Source organism: Pristiophorus japonicus, chromosome 10 (assembly GCF_044704955.1).
Source record: "Pristiophorus japonicus isolate sPriJap1 chromosome 10, sPriJap1.hap1, whole genome shotgun sequence".
Taxonomy (NCBI): Eukaryota; Metazoa; Chordata; class Chondrichthyes; family Pristiophoridae; genus Pristiophorus; species Pristiophorus japonicus.
Genome location: NC_091986.1, coordinates 85,741,304 through 85,759,015, shown reverse-complemented (window position 1 = coordinate 85,759,015; position 17,712 = coordinate 85,741,304).

Sequence of the window (17,712 nt, the reverse complement as noted above, 5' to 3'; positions counted from 1 at the left end):
ATGACTGCTGACAGTAACAATCCAACCCAACCACTGCTCATAGTAACAATCCAACCCAACCACTGCTGACAGTAACAATCCAACCCAACCCCTGCTGACAGTAACATTCCAACCAAACCACTGCTGACAGTAACAATCCAACCCAACCCCTCCTGACAGTAACATTCCAACCCAACCACTGCTGACAGTAACAATCCAACTAAACCACCGCTGACAGTAACAGTCCAACCCAACCATTGCTGACAGTAACAATCCAACTCAACCACCGCTGACAGTAACAATCTAACCCAACCACTGCTAATAGTAACAATCCAACCCAACCACTGCTGACAGTAACATTCCAACCCAACCACTGCTGACAGTAACAATCCAACCCAACCCCTGCTGGCAGTAACAATCCAACCCAACCCCTGCTGACAGTAACAATCCAACCCAACCACTGCTGACAGTAACAATCCAACCCATGCCCTGCTGACAGTAACATTCCAACCCAACCACTGCTGACAGTAACAATCCAACCCAACCCCTGCTGACAGTAACATTCCAACCCAACCACTGCTGACAGTAACAATCCAACCCAACCACTGCTGACAGTAACAATCCAACCCAACCACTGCTGACAGTAACAATCCAACCCAACCACTGCTCATAGTAACAATCCAACAGAACCCCTTGCTGACAGTAACAATCCACCGAATGACTGCTGACAGTAACAATCCAACCCAACCACTGCTCATAGTAACAATTGAACCCAACCATTGCTGACAGCAACAATCCAACCCAACCACTGCTCATAGTAACGATCCAACAGAACCCCTGCTGACAGTAACAATCCAACCCAATGACTGCTGACAGTAACAATGCAACCCAACCACTGCTCATAGTAACAATCCAACCCAACCACAGCTGACAGTAACAATCCAACCCAACCACTGCTGACTGTAACAATACAACCCAACCCCTGCTGACAATAACAAACAAACCCAACCACTGCTGACAGTAACAATCCAACCCAACCACTGCTGACAGTAACAATCCAACCCAACCACTGCTGACAGTAACAATCCAACCCAACCACTGCTGACAGTAACAATCCAACCCAACCACTGCTGACATTAACAATCCAACCGAAACACTGCTGACAGTAACAATCCAACCCATCCACTGCTGACAGTAACAATCCAACACAACTCGGCTGACAGTAACATTCCAACCCAACCACTGCTAAAAGTAACAATCCAACCCAACCACCGCTGACAGTAACAATCCAACCCAACCACTGCTAATAATAACAATCCAACCCAACCACTGCTGACAGTAACATTCCAGCCCAAGCACGACTGACAGTAACAATCCAACCCAATCCATGCTAATAGTAACAATCCAACCCAACCCCTGCTGACAGTAACAATACAACCCATCCACTGCTAATAGTAACAATCCAACCCAACCACTGCTGACAGTAACAATCCAATACCCAACCCCTGCTGACAGTAACAATCCAATCCAACCACTGCTGACAGTAACAATCCAACCCAACCACTGCTGACAGTAACAATCCAACACAACCACTGCTGACAGTAACAATCCAATCCAACCACTGCTGACAGTAACAATCCAACCCAACCACTGCTGACAGTAACAATCCAACCTAACCCCTGCTGACAGTAACATTCCAACCAAACCACTGCTCAAAGTAACAATCCAACCCAACCCCTGCTGACAGTAACATTCCAACCCAACCACTGCTGACAGTAACAATCCAACTCAACCACCGCTGACAGTAACAATCCAACCCAACCACTGCTAATAGTAACAATCCTACCCAACCACTGCTGAAAGTAACATTCCAACCCAACCACTGCTGACAGTAACAATCCAACTCAACCACAGCTGACAGTAACAATCCAACACAATCACTGCTGACAGTAACAATCCAACCCAACCCCTGCTGACAGTAACAATCCAACCCAACCCCTGCTGACAGTAACATTCTAACCCAACCACTGCTGACAGTAACAATCCAACCCAACCCCTGCTGACAGTAACATTCTAACCCAACCACTGCTGACAGTAACAATCCATCACAACCACCGCTGACAGTAACAATCCAAACCAACCACTGCTGACAGTAACAATCCAACCCAACCACTGCTCATAGTAACAATCCAACAGAACCCCTGCTGACAGTAACAATCCACCCAATGACTGTTGACAGTAACAATCCAACCCAACCACTGCTCATAGTAACAATCGAACCCAACCATTGCTGACAGCAACAATCCAACCCAACCACTGCTCATAGTAACAATCCAACAGAACCGCTGCTGACAGTAACAATCCAACCCAATGACTGCTGAAAGTAACAATCCAACGCAACCACTGCTGACAGTAACAATCCAACCCAACCACTGCTAATAATAACAATCCAACCCAACCACTGCTGACAGTAACAATCCAACCCAACCACTGCTGACAGTAACAATCCAACCCAACCACTACTGACAGTAACAATCCAACCCAACCATTGGTAATAGTAACAATCCAACCCAACCCCTGCTGACAGTAACAATACAACCCATCCACTGCTAATAGTAACAATCCAAACCAACCCCTGCTGACAGTGACAATCCAACCCAACCACTGCTGACAGTAACAATCCAACCCAACCACTGCTGACAGTAACAATCCAACCCAACCCCTGCTGACAGTAACAATCCAACCCAACCACTGCTGACAGTAGCAATCCAATCCAACCACTGCTGACAGTAACAATCCAACCCAACCACTGCTGACAGTAACAGTCCAACCCAACCCCTGCTACAGTAACATTCCAACCAAACCGCTGCTCACAGTAACAATCCAACCCAACCCCTGCTGACAGTAACATTCCAACCCAACCACTACTGACAGTAACAATCCAACTCAATCACCGCTGACAGTAACAATCCAACCCAACCACTGCTAATAGTAACAATCCAACCCAACCACTGCTGACAGTATCATTCCAACCCAACCACTGCTGACAGTAACAATCCAACCCAACCCCTGCTGACAGTAACATTCCAACCCAACCACTGCTGACAGTAACAATCCAACTCAACCACAGCTGACAGTAACAATCCAACCCAATCACTGCTGACAGTAACAATCCAACCCAACCCCTGCTGACAGTAACATTCCAACCCAACCACTGCTGACAGTAACAATCCACCCCAACCCCTGCTGACAGTAACATTCCAACCCAACCACTGCTGACAGTAACAATCCAACACAACCACCGCTGACAGTAACAATCCAACCCAACCACAGCTGACAGTAACAATCCAACTCAACCACCGCTGACAGTAACAATCCAACTCAACCACCGCTGACAGTAACAATCCAACTCAACCACCACTGACAGTAACAATCCAACTCAACCACTGCTGACAGGAACAATCCAACCCAACCACTGCTGACAGTAACAATCCAACCCAACCACTGCTGACAGTAACAATCCAACCCAACCACTGCTGACAGTAACAATCCAACCCAACCCCTGCTGACAGTAACAATCCAACCCAACCCCTGCTGACAGTAACAATCCAACCCAACCCCTGCTGACAGTAACAATCCAACCCAACCACTGCTGACAGTAACAATCCAACCCAACCCCTGCTGACAGTAACATTCCAACCCAACCACTGCTGACAGTAACAATCCAACTCAACCACCGCTGACTGTAACAATCCAACCCAACCACTGCTGACAGTAACAATCCAAATCAACCACTGCTGACAGTAACAATCCAACCCAACCACTGCTGACAGTAACAATCCAACCCAACCCCTGCTGACAGTAACAATCTGCTCAATCACACCCTCACCACCACCTTTGATGCCCTTGGCCCTATTAAAACCATTACTCTCTCTCACCCTGGCCGTTTGCCCTGGTACGGTCCTCATCTTCACTCCCTCAAGTTTAAGGGATGCTGACTTGAATGGATGTGGCAGATAACTGGTTGAACCTTTCACCACCAGATCTGGTTAGACCACATAAAGTATTATTGGGTCTATTCCTGTCTGCCAAAACTGTTCACTATTCCAGGATCATTCTGGAATGCAAAGATAATCCCTGTAGTGTCCTTAGATGCTCTAGTAATCATTCCACGAGACAGTATGTTGTACTTGAACTGTAGTGACCTTAGTCCTTTATTATTTAACTACAGAGTGAGGATCACACTGGTGGCCTGCCTTTTATACTAGGTCAGGTAACCTACAAGTCTCCCACTGCTGTGCCCTCTGGTGGCACATCTTGTGATAGTATCAACAGTAGCTATGAGGATACATGAAATCACTCCCCCCCTGAGCCCACGGTGCAAATCGCCTCTGCACTGACTGTGCTCTGGTTATGTATGAAGAAAGAATCTGACTGGATACTGTGAGCTCAAAGTAAAGTGTGACCTTAGTTTTTTATTGCAGGTCTCCAGAGTGCCTCTCCAGCCTGTGAGGCCACCTTAAGTCCTGTGCTCCCAAGGGATTATGGGATCCCGTGGGACTCCAGGGGATGAGCCTTCTGGTGGCTGTACAAGGTAAACACTCCCCCCACCCTCCCCTGCCAAAGTCAACAGTGTTTCTAATTACAAGGTGAGACAATTTGGGGCCCTTCTTTCCCTGGTTGATCGTCTCGGTGCAGATGCTGGTGTCGGTGAACTGTCTGTTGGACCCTCGCTGGCTGCTGTGCAGCTAGCCTTGCTGGCCTGCCTGGTATGGTGAGTCCTGCTGGGCTGCTGCGGATGGTGGGTTCTGCTTCGTGGCTAACGGCGGTGTCGGTTGCCACTGGTGTGTATGTTGGAGGGGTCAAAGAAGATAGTGTCCAGATTGGGTTGCTCAGGATAGTCCGTGAATCTGAGTTTGATTTGGTCCAAGTGTTTCCGGTGAATTAGTCCATTTGAAAATTTGACCTGAAACATCCTGCTCCCCTTTGGCCACAACAATGCCAGGAAGCCACTTGGAACCTTGTTCATAATTCAATACTGATACAGGATCAATGACTTCAATTTCGCGTGACACGTTTACACTATCATGATATACTTTGTTGAAGCCGCCTGCTCTCTACCTGTTCATGTAGATCAGGGTGAACTAACAGGAGCCTTGTCTTAAGTGCCCTTTTCATGATCAGTTCAGCAGGTGGAATCTCAGTGAGCGAGTGGGGTCTTGTGCGGTAGCTAAGCAGGACTCGGGATAGGTGAGTCTGCAGTGAGCCCTCAGTTACCGTCTTCAAGCCCTGCTTAATGGTTTGCACTGCTCTCTCTGCCTGACCATTGGATGCTGGTTTGAATGGGGAAGATGTGACATGTTTGATCCCGTTGCGGGTCATGAATTCTTTGAACTCGGCATTGGTAAAACGTGGCCAGTTGTCGCTCACAAGGACATCGGGTAGCCCGTGCATGGCAAACATGGCCCGCAGTGGTGGTGGCAGCGAATGTGTTTGCTGACATTATCTCACATTCAATCCCTTTGGAGTATGCATCTACAACCACAAGGAACATTTTATCCAAGAACTGGCCTGCATAGTCGACATGGACCCTAGACTACGGTTTGGAGGGCCAAGACCATAAACTTAGTGGCGCCTCCCTGGGTGCATTACTTAACTGTGAGCATGTGTTACACCTGTGCACACAGGACTCAAAGTCTGTATCGATACCGGGCCACCACACATGGGATCTGGCTATCGCTTTCATCATTACGGTGCCTGGGTGGGTGCTGTGGAGGTCACTGATGAAGGTGTCTCTGCCCGTCTTGGGAACCACTACCCGATTTCCCCACAGAAGGCAGTCTGCCTGCATAAACATTTCATCTTTGTGCCGCTGGAATGGCTTTATCTCTTCCTTCATTTCCACTGGGACACTGGACCAGCTCCCGTGAAGCACAACGTTTTTAACTAAGGATAGCAAGGGGTCCTGGCTTGTCCAGATTCGAATCTATTGGGCAGTGACGGGTGATTTCTCACTCTCAAATGCTTCCATAACCATGACTAAATTGGTGGGCTGCGCCATATCCACCCCCGTGTTGGGCAATGGCAGCCTGCTGAGAGCATCGGCACAGTTTTCTGTGCCTGGCCTGTGGCGGATGGCGTAGTTGTATGCGGACAACGTGAGCGCCCATTTCTGAATGCGGGCTGATGCATTCGTATTTATCCCCTTACTCTCGGAAAACAGGGATATCAGTAACTTATGGTTAATTTCCAATTCAAATTTTAGCCCAAACAGGTATTGATGCATTTTCTTTACCCCATAGACACACGCTAACGCTTCTTTTTCAATCATGCTGTAGGCTCTCTCAGCCTCAGACAGACTCCTGGATGCATGAGCAACTGTTAGCATTTTCCCGAAATCATTAGCTTGTTGCAATACACATCCGACGCCATACGACGACGCATCACATGCTAATACCAAATGCTTACATGGATCATACAACACAAGCAATTTGTTTGAGCATAACAATTTTCCAGCTTTTACAAAGGCATTTTCTTGATTTTTGCCCCATACCCATTCATCTCCTTTACGCAGTACGGTGTGCAGTGGCTCTAACAGTGTGCTGAGACCCGGTAAGAAGTTACCAAAATAGTTCAGGAGTCCTAGAAACGACCGCAGCTCCATCACGTTCTGTGGCCTCGGTGCATTCTCGATTGCCACCGTCTTCGAATCGATGGGCCTGATGCCATCTGCCGTGATTCTTCTCCATAGGAACTCCACTTCAAGCACCAGGAAAACGCACTTCGAGCGTTTTAACCTGAGCCCCATGTGGTTGAGTCGACTAAGAACCTCCTCCAAATTCTGCAGATGCTCGCTTGTGTCCCGACCTGTAACCAAGATGTTGTCCTAGAAGACCACCCGTGCGCGGGACCGACTTCAATAAACATTCCATGTTTCTTTGGAATATCACTGCCGCTGATCGAATCCCAAATGGGCATCTGTTATAAATGAAGAGACCTTTCTGCGTGTTGATGCAGGTCAGGGTCTTCGATGGTTCCTCCAGCTCCTGTGTCATGTAGGCCGAGGTCACGTCCAGCTTCATGAACGTCTTTCCTCCCACCAGCGTAGCAAAAAGATCGTCAGCCTTTGGTAGTGGGTATTAGTCCTGCAGGGAGAAACGATTAATAGTTACTTTGTAATTACCACAGATTCTGATGGTGCCGTGTCCGTTGAGGACAGGAACAATCGGACTGGCCCATTCGTTGAATTCGATCGCCGAAATGATGCTCTCTCATTGCAGCCGGTCTAGATCAATCTCTACCCTCTCTCTCTTATTATGTACAGTACTGCTCTCGCCTTGTGATGGATGGGTTGCGTCCCCGGAATTCGGTGGATCTGCACTTTCGCTCCTTGGAACTTCCCGATGCCTGGTTCAAACAGTGAAGGGAACTTTTTTAAGACCTGGGCTCACAAAGTGTCGTCAGCGGACGAGAGTGCTCGGATGCCGTCCCAGTTCCAGCGTATCTTTTCCAGCCAGCTCCTGCCGATCAGCGTGGGCCCATCATCCGGTACCACCCAGGGTGGTAGCTTGTGCACCGCTCCATCGTAGGAGACTTTTACAGTAGCACTGCCGATTATGGGAATCAGTTCCTTTATGTAAGTTCTCAGCTTTCTGCGAATTGGAGTCAAGACCGGTCTTGAGGCTCTGCTGCACCACAATTTTTCGAAAGTCTTATTACTCATAATGGACTGGCTCACACCCGTGTCCAACTCCATTAACACCGGGAGTCCTTTTAGGTAAACCTTCAGCATTATCGGGGGACACTTAATGGAAAATGTATGCACCCCATATATCTCTGCCTCCTCGGTCTGAGACTCTGTTTTGTCATGATCCGCCATGGATCTGTCCTCCTCTTTGGTTTGCAGGATTAACAGGATTGGCAGCTTGCCTGCACATACATTGGAGGTGTCCCATTGTTCCACAGCCCTTGCAAACATACCCTTTGAAATGGCATGAATGGAAATGATGATCACCTCTGCAGTGCCAACAAGGTGTTAATGGCCTTGCATTCATCACCCTTGATGGTGGACTCTGAGACATCTGCGGATGTGCAGCTGCAGGTATTGCGATTTGAAAACAACATCACTTTGTTCACAGTATTTGTAGCAGCACTCGTGTGCTGAGAGATTTGCTTGGTATTGTCACTGGTGGCAATGAATGCCTGGGCTATTGTTATGGCCTTACTCAAGGTTGGGGTCTCGACAGTCAAAGGTTTGTGAAGTATCATTTCATGATCAATGCCAAGTATGAAAAAGTCTCTGAGCATGTTCTCCAAATGTCCTTCAATTCACAATGTCCTTCAAGGCGTCTTAGCTCGGCGACATAACTCGGCACTTCCTGGCCTTCAGACCTTTTGTAGCTGTAGAACCGGTACCTCACCATCAGAACGCTTTCCTTCAGATTCAGATGCTCCCAGACCAGTGTGCACAAATCCTCATACGATCTCTCTGTGGGTTTCGCTGGAGCAAGCAGATTTTTCATAAGGTCATACGTTGGTGCCCCGCAGACGGTGAGGAGAGTCGCCCTTCATTTGGCAGTGTTTGCTTCTCCCTCCAGCTCGTTGGCCATGAAGTATTGGTCGAGTCGCTCCACGAAGGTTTCCCAATCATCTCCCTCCGAGAATTTTTCCAGGATGCCCACTGTTCTCTGCATCGTTGGGTTCGTTATCTGTATCTCATCGCCAGTTGTTATGTATGAAGAAAAATCTAACTGGATACTGTGAGCTCAAAGTAAAGTGTGACAGTCTTTTATTGCAGGTCTCCAGAGTGCCTCTCCAGCCTGTGAGGCCTCCTTAAGTACCTGTGCTCCCAAGGGATTGTGGGATCCCTTGGGTCTCCAGGGGATGAGCCCTCTGGTGGCTGTACAAGGTAAATACAAGTTTACATATATAACAATCTGGGCTTAGCTCTATGTGGGCTCTGTCTTGTTGACCCTTGGCGGGTCTCTTCAAACTTGGGTGAGTAGTTGGTGCAGTAGCATGCTGGTGGTTGCTGTTAGTGTGTGTGTGTCCCTGACAACTCCATTCTCCCCCCCTCCCCCCCCCCCACATTGTTTATGGCGGGAGCTCCTGGTATTCATGTACATTCAAGTTCAGGTAAGTGGGTTTTGCATTTTCTTTTGTGTGTGATTCTGTGGTGCAACAAGTGCGTTAGATGCCTTATTGATGCAATGACAGTGCATGAGGACAAGCTAGTTCCAGAGCTGCTGGGTTGTGTCCCTGCAGTCTGGTGGTGGCTCAGTGACCGGTGCTTACAGGGGTAACCAGGTTAGTTTGCGTGGCCTGCTCTCGGGGCTGTTGCCGTGGGCCCAAGCGTCGGGACAGTTCACAAATGCCTGTGACCTTCCTGTCCTTTCTTTGCACTCTGAGTGGCTGCTGCTCCCTGAGGAGCTGTCGTCAAGCAGTGCACAGGGAACTGCTGACTCACTGGCCTGAGCGTCATTTGGTTTGGAATCCTGGCTGGTGCCTGATTCCTTTGGGGAACAGTGGCAGGTGACCCTACATCTAGAGGTATGGCCTTGGTGGCGATGGAGTCTGGGGACTGCGCCTGAGGCTCGTGGCAGTTAGTGCCATCGGTTGCCTGAGAGATGGAGCTGACCAGGGATATGGTATCGATACCTGTGCCGTTGCCCTGCTAAGGTCACTTGCTCTGCAGCTCGTGTGTGTTGGCTGTTTGTGGCCACACTTCATGGTGCATGACTCTGGTCCCCGAGACGCAGGCTACAGCATTGGGTAGCTCGCTGGACCTGTGTGCAGCCGATGGATGTCTGCCCACTGCATTGGCTGAATGCAGTTGAAATCCTGCATCGCACAACTTTTCCTTACTTATGATGGACACTCTGTGGATCCGATTGTGATCACACGACTTTTCCTCGCTGGTTGCATGTGCACAGTTCAGATCATCAATCACACATTTGACATAATCGCGTGACTTTTCCTCACTGGTTGCATGTGCACAATTCAGATTATCAGTTACACATTTTACATGATCAGTTACACATTTAGTCTCTAACTTACAATTACTGTTACATTGCTTGAGTGTGTGGAACTGTCCCTTTAATTGTAGTGGGTTGCAGGCCTCCTTTAAGAGAGTCTTGCTTGCTTTAGCCCAATCCGCTTCTCCGTTTGGTGCCACTTGTTGCTCCATCAGCGCTGCACCTCGTGATCTGGCCGCGGCCATCTTTGTCTTCAGCGCCTCACCTCGTGGTTTGGACGCCATCTTAATTCGTCCACGATGTCGACTGCGGTGATCCGCTTCTCCCTGGGTTCTGCCTCCGAAGTTGGGAAGTCGCTTCTGGATCCGATTTTCTTCCTCCGGAGTCCTGCCACTGGAGCCTGGAAGGTGCTTTTGAGTCATCTCAGTTTTATCATCTCCACACAGTCATGCTGTGCTGGTCTGCTCTCTGGTGCCGGGTCCACTCTCAGGTGAGGGCTTGCTTTGCCTCTGAGTGCAGAATGCTTCGATCGCTGGAGGGGTGAAGTCTTCCCACTTCCAATGGATCTTCTCCATCCACCTTCTGCCAAGCAGTGTTGGTCCAACACCTGCAATAATCCACAGAGGTAACTTGTGCACCATGCCATCATGGAGTACCTTTACATTCGCACTACCAATGACTGGGATAATTTCATCGGTGTAGGTGTGCAGCTTTGCCTGAAGTCAGACCGACTCAGGTCGTTCAGCCGATTGTCCCATAGCTTCTCAAATGCTCCTTGATTCATCACTAACTGGCTCATTCCCATGTCCACTTCCATGAAGACTGGAACTCCCTCAATCTCGACTTCCATCTTCAGCGGGGAACACTCGGTGGTGCAGGTAACTCCCCGTGGGGCTCGGCTGCCTCTTTGTCTATCAATTCATAATCCACGCTGGATTCATGGCCATCTGCAGACCCTTCATCGACACAGTGAGTCATATTTCTCTTACACATTCGCTGGAGGTAGCCCTTTGTGCTGCAGCCTTTGCAACGGCACTGGTGGGTCCTGTGATTCCCTCCGCAACACCAGCATGGTGCTACTTGATTTGCCCCCCTCAGCGGACTCTGAGTTAAGGGACTCGGGGGCCTGGTCTCTCTTCCCTGAGAGGGCTCGTGCTCTAAAGTCCAGCCTCTAAATGGTGCCACTCTGTGCACAGTACCTGCCAGGTTTGAGTCCTGAGGGTGAGACATCTGCCAAGAGCCGTAAGTCGAGGTCATGAATGACTGACTCACAGAGATAGACTTCTGCAGTGTGAGTGTGGTATCCACCGACAGTAGCTTGTGAAGAAGGTCCTCATGGCCAATTCCAATGACAAAAATGTCCCGCAGCGCTTTGTTGAGGTGGTGCCGAACTCACACGGTGCCGCCAGCTTCTTGAGGTCTGCGGCGTACTTCACGACTTCCTGGCCTTCCAGCAGTTGGTGGGTGTAGAACCGGTGTCTGGCTGTGAGGATGCTCTCCTTGGGCTTGAGTTGCTCCTGGATCAGGGTTACGAGCTCCTTGTATGACTTGGTCGTTGTCTTCACTGGTGCCAGCAAGTCCCTGACAAGGTCATAGACGTTGGGCCCACAACTGATTAACAAGATAGCGCGGCGCTTATCAGCCAATGTGGCAGGGTCATCTCCTGCCTGGTTGTTTGTCCTTAGATGCTCTAACAATGACTCCATGAGGCAGTGTGTTGTACTTGCACTGTAATGAGCTTACTCCTTTATTAGTTAACTCCAGAGTGAGGATCACACCTGGTGGCCTGCCTTTTATACTAGCCAGGCACACCTGTACAGGTAACCTACGAGTCTCCCATTGCTGTACCCTCTGGTGGCACAACTTGTGATAGTACCAACAGTAGCCATGTAGTATACATGACAAACCCCAGCTACTATTTTCTACGACTAACAATCTTCTTAAACCCCTCTCCCTTGTTTCCATCACACTCACCTCCAACAAGTGCGAGGAGCTCATGGACTTCTTTGTCCCAAAGATTGAGACCATCTGACCAGCTGCCTCTGCCAGTTCCCTTCCTTTCCCTAGCCCACTGGGCCAACATCCTCTGAGGATTCCCCTGCCCTAGCCCTGAACTCGCATCTTTCTCCAGTTTCTCTCTGATCTCCCCTCTTGACCTCTCCACGCTCATCTTGTCCATGGGACCCAGTTCCTGCTCTCTTGACCCTATTTCCACTAAACTGCTGACTACCCAACTTCCTTTTCTGGCTCTCATATTAGCTGAGATTGTTAATGGTTCTCCCTCCTCAGGTATTGCCCCACTCTCCTTCAAATCAGTCGTCATCATCCCTCTCCTCAAAAAAACAACCCTTGACCCCACTGTGCTTGCAAGCTACCACCCCATCGCCAACCTCCCTTTCCTCTCCAAAGTCCTTGAACATGTCGCCTCCAAAATCCATGCCCATCTTTCCCGGAACTCCATGTTTGAATCCCTTAAACTTGGTTCCGCCACTGCCACAGTACTGAAACAGCTCTCATCAAAGTCACAAATGACATCCTTTGTGACTGTGACAAAGGTAAACTATCCCTCCTCGTCCTTCTCGACCGGTCTGCAGCCTTTGACATGGTTCACCACTCCATCCTCCTCCAATACCTCTCCACCACTGTCCAGCTGAGTGGTACTGCATTCGCCTGGTTCCATTCTTATCTATTTAATCGTAACCAGAAAATCACCTGCAATGGCTTCTATTCCCACTCCCGCATCGTTACTTCTGGTGTCCCCCAAGGATCTATCCTTGGGCTTCCCCTATTTCTCATCTATTTGCTGCCCCTTGGAGACATCATCCGAAAACACCGTGTCAGTTTCCACACGTACGATACCCAGCTTTACCTCACCACCACTTCACTCGACTCCTTGCTCTCTAAATTGTCAGACTGCTTGTCCGACATCCAGCACTGGATGAGCAGAAATGTTCTCCAGTTAAATATTGGGAAGACTGAAGCCCGCTACAAATTGTGTTCCTTAGCCACCAAGTCCATTCCTCTCCCTAGCATTTGTCTGAGGCTAAACCAGACTGTTCGCAACCTAGGTATCATATCTGACTTTGAAATGAGCTTCCGGTCACATATCCGCGGCATAACTAAAACCACCTGTTTCCACCTCCGTAACGTTTCCCGTCTCCGCCTCTGCCTCAGCTCATCTGCTGCATCCATGCCTTTGTTACCTCTAGACTTCAATACTCCAACGCACTCCTGGCTGGTCTCCCGCATTCTATCCTACATAAACGTGAGGTCATCCAAAACTCAGCAGCCCATATCCTAACTCTCACCAAGTCTCGCTCACCCATTACCCCTGTGTTCGCCGAACTACATTGGCTACCGGTTAAGCAATGCCTCGATTTCAAAATTCTCAGCCTTGTTTACAAATCCCTCCATGGCCTTGTCCCTCCCTATCTCTGTAATCTCCTTTAGCTTCACAAAGCTCTGAGGTGTCTGCACACCTCAAATTCTGCCCTCTTGAGCACCTCTGATTATAACTGCTCATCCATTGGTGGACCATGCCTTCAGCTGCCTAGGCCCCAAACTCTGGAACTCCCTCCCTAAACCTCTCTGCTTCTCTACCTCTTTTTCCTCCTTTAAGATACTTCTTTAAACCTGTTCCGTGCTGGGACCCCAGCTATTTACAATATACACTAATCAGTTAGACAAAGGAATTGAATGTAATATCTCCAAGTTTGCAGACGACACTAAGCTGGGTGGCAGTTTGAGCTGTAAGGAAGATGCTAAGAGGCTGCAGGGTGACTTGGACAGGCTAGGTGAGTGGGCAAATGCATGGCAGATGCAGTATAATGTAGATAAATGTGAGGTTATCCACTTTGGTGGCAAAAACAGGAAGGCAGAATATTATCTGAATGGTGACAGATTAGGAAAAGGGGAGGTGCAACGAGACCTGGGTGTCATGGTACATCAGTCACTGAAAGTTGGCATGCAGGTACAGCAGGTGGTGAAGAAGGCAAATGATATGTTTGACTTCATAGAGAGAGATTTGAGTATCGGAGCAGGGAGGTCTTACTGCAGTTGTACAGGACCTTGGTGAGGCCACACCTTAAGCATTGGGTACAGTTTTGGTCTCCTAATCTGAGGAAAGACATGCTTGCTATTGAGGGATTGCAGCAAAGGTTCACCAGACTGATTCCCAGGATGGCAGGACTGACATATGAAGAAAGACTGGATCGACTAGATTTATATTCACTGGAATTTAGAAGAATGAGAGGGGGTCTCATGGAAACATATAACATTCTGACGAGATTGGACAGGTTAGATGCTGGAAGAATGTTCCCAATTTTTGGGGAAGTCCAGAACCAGGGGTCACAGTCGAAGGATAAGGGGTAAGCCATTTAGGATTGAGATGAGGAGAAACTTCTTCACTCAGAAAATTGTGAACCTGTGGAATTCTCTACCACAGAAAGTTGTTGAGGCCAGTTCGTTAGATATATTCAAAAGGGAGTGAGATGTGACCCTTACTGCTAAAGGGATCAAGGGGTATGGAGAGAAAACAGGAATGGGGTACTGAAGTTGCATGATCAGTCATGATCATATTGAATGGTGGTGCAGGCTCGAAGGGCCGAATGGCCTACTCTTGCACCTATTTTCTATGTTTCTATGTTTCTATGCTCAACCATTGGTGGCGGTGTCTTCAGCTGCCTAGGCCCCAGGCTCTGGTACTCCCTCCCTAAACCTCTCCAGTACCCTTTCCTCCTTTAAGACATCCTTAAAACCTATCTCTTTGACTAAGGTTTTGATCATCTGCTGTAATTTCTTCTTATGTGGCTCAGTGTCAAATTTATTTGTTTTGTCTTAAAACACTCCTATGAAGCACCGTAAGAACATAAACATAAGAAATAGGTGCAGGAGTCGGCCATATGGCCCCTCGAGCCTGCTTCGCCATTTAATACGATCTTGGCTGATCCAATCATGGACTCAGGTCCACTTCCCTGCCCGCTCCCCATAACCTCTTATTCCCTGATCAGTTAAGAAACTGTCTATCTCTGTCTTAAATTTATTCAATGTCCTAGCTTCCACAGCTCTCTGAGGCAGCAAATTCCACAGATTTACAATCCTCTGAGAGAAGAAATTCCTCCTTATCTCTGTTTTAAATGGGCGGCCCCTTATTCTAAGATTATACCCCGTAGTTCTAGTCTCCCCTATCAGTGGAAACATCCTCTCTGCACCCATCTTGTCAAGCCCCCTCATAATCTTATGCATTTCGATAAGCTCACCTCTCATTCTTCTGAATTCCAATTAGTAGAGGCCCAACCTACTCAACCTTTCCTCATAAGTCAAGCCCCTCACCTCCAGAATCAACCAAATGAACCTTCTCTGAACTGCTTCCAAAGCAAGTGTACCCTTTCTTAAATATGGAAACCAAAACTGCACGCAATATTCTAGGTGTGGCCTCACCAATACCCTGTATAACTGTAGCAAGACTTCCCTGCTTTAATACTCCATCCCCTTTGCAATAAAGGCCACGATTCCATTGGCCTTCCTGATCACTCGTTGTACCTGCATACTATTCTTTTGTGTTTCATGCACCAGGACCCCCAGGTCCCGCTGTACTGAAGCACTTTGCAATTTTTCTCCATTTAAATAATAACTTGCTCTTCGATTTTTTCTGGCAAAGTTCATAACCAAATTTTTGCCCACTCACTGAGCCTGTCTATGCTCTTTAGCAGGTTTTTTGTGTCCTCCTCACACATTGCTTTTGCTCCCATCTTTGTATCATCAGGGATGTTTCACTACATTAAAAGTGCTATATAAATACAAGTACAAAATACTGTGGATACTGTAATCTACAATAAAAACAGAAACTTCTGGAAATCTCAGTGGGTCAACAAGTTGTTGTTGTTGATTGCGGAAATGGTTGTTAATTGTTGGTGCTGCTGGTGTGCCTGGTGCTGCTGGTATTGGGGCCCCTTGTGGTCCGATTCAGGGAACCAAGATGAGACAGTATAAAGGGCACCCATGTTGATTGAATAGATTGCAGGTGAAGTACAGATGACAGAAGCATTGTGACAATGGTGAGAGAGTTCTTCCAATGAGGTGACCCTGGATGGAGACTTTGCTGGAAAGACTTGCAGCCTGCAGAATCTGTGCTGGAAATGGACTGATCAACAGCTTCTGTTTGAGGAAAGTGATCATCTGTCAGGTGGGAACTTTTACTGCACATTTGCTGCTGTCAATTAATCAACTGGAAAAATGGCCACGGAACTCCCGCGTCAGGTTGACAGACGCGATTACCGAGCTCCGTGAATCCCGTGGCCATGCAGGGAAATTTAAAAAGTGAGTGAAGAAAGGCTTTGAAGAGGCTGTGAACTACCTGATAATGATTTCAATTCGGCCGCCCGCTGCTGGCGGTCAGGTCGGCTCAACGATTACAGACGTGCCTGGGGGAAAGGTGTTTGGGGGAAGGATGACAGCAGGTTCCTGACACGCTGTCAAAAATAACAACTTTCTGACCCGACACAACACCGTAATCGCTCGCAACTAGTCTGGAAAATTTGGGCCATTATGTTACAGGGGGTAAACCGAATTTCGTTATAAGGCAGGAGGATGTCCTCGGACGCAAGAAGCCTAAGATTGATTGAAATCGGTCCTCGTGCCATATCTGCATGCTCAGGGCAATATGCTGACACTGCTCATATGCTGACACTGCTCCCACCTCCTGTCTTCAGGGGAAGGTGTTTTTGATTTTTTTCCCAAACTTACCTTTGGTTGGCGGCTGCAGGGATTGCATTGTGTGGGGGTTGTGTTGGGCAGCAGTTGAAGGGTGGTGATATCGGGTAGGATTTTAAAACATGTTTTGTAAAGCATTTTCAAATGAAGTAATAGAGGCAGGAATCTTATCGGCGCTGAGGGCAGGTTCAGAGGCGGGTCAGCTGTAAAAATAGAAAAGATTGATAGCGGGAGCCCACTTTCAACCTGCCTCCACACTAGCCTCCTGAGTGTCGGGTCTGTCAGTTTGTAATAGACACAACACCAAGCACCGGGGGAGGCAATTGACATCATTAAGAGGTTGTTCATCATCATCATCTTCATAGGCATCGCGGATCACTTGCTTCCACGCTAAAAAGGGATGAGTTCACAGGTGTTTCAATGAACAACCGAATATCGCGAACTACATGTTGAAGGGTGGAAGGTGGCTGTGCGTGGATTTTTTTAACGTGTGGTGGCCGTTGCACACCAGCCACTGCACGGGCTTGACAGAGGTAGATCTTGGTCCGGTGGCAAGGATTAACCAAGACGATTGGACACCAGCTCTGCTGCACGGACGCGTCTCCTGGGCCCAGATCACGTCACTCCATGATCACTCGTCACTCCTGCGCCGCAGCCTCGCTGCTCCTACTGTACCTGCCCATGCTCCAATCAGCGAGCTGTGTAGTACAGTGGATTAGATATAAATTCTGAACAAATTCAAAATGTGAAGACTAGGACAAAGAATAACATTGTAGTTCCGAATAATGCTACTGGAGTACAGCAGCATAGAGTGGCATTCGTGAGTTTGGTAAGTGGGTGATTTCGGACAAGTGGTGGTGGCAGGTGCTGTTTTGTCTTGTTTTTCCTACCAGTGCTGACACTAGAGCAGCTGATAAGGAGTGCGAGAGTAGGAGATGGAGGCCCAGAGACCAGCCCAATCAGCTGCAGACAAATATAGAGGGGTGCGAAATCGAGAGGTGATGTCACAGCCAAGCTGATAAGTGGTTGGCTGTTCGACTAGTAAGTA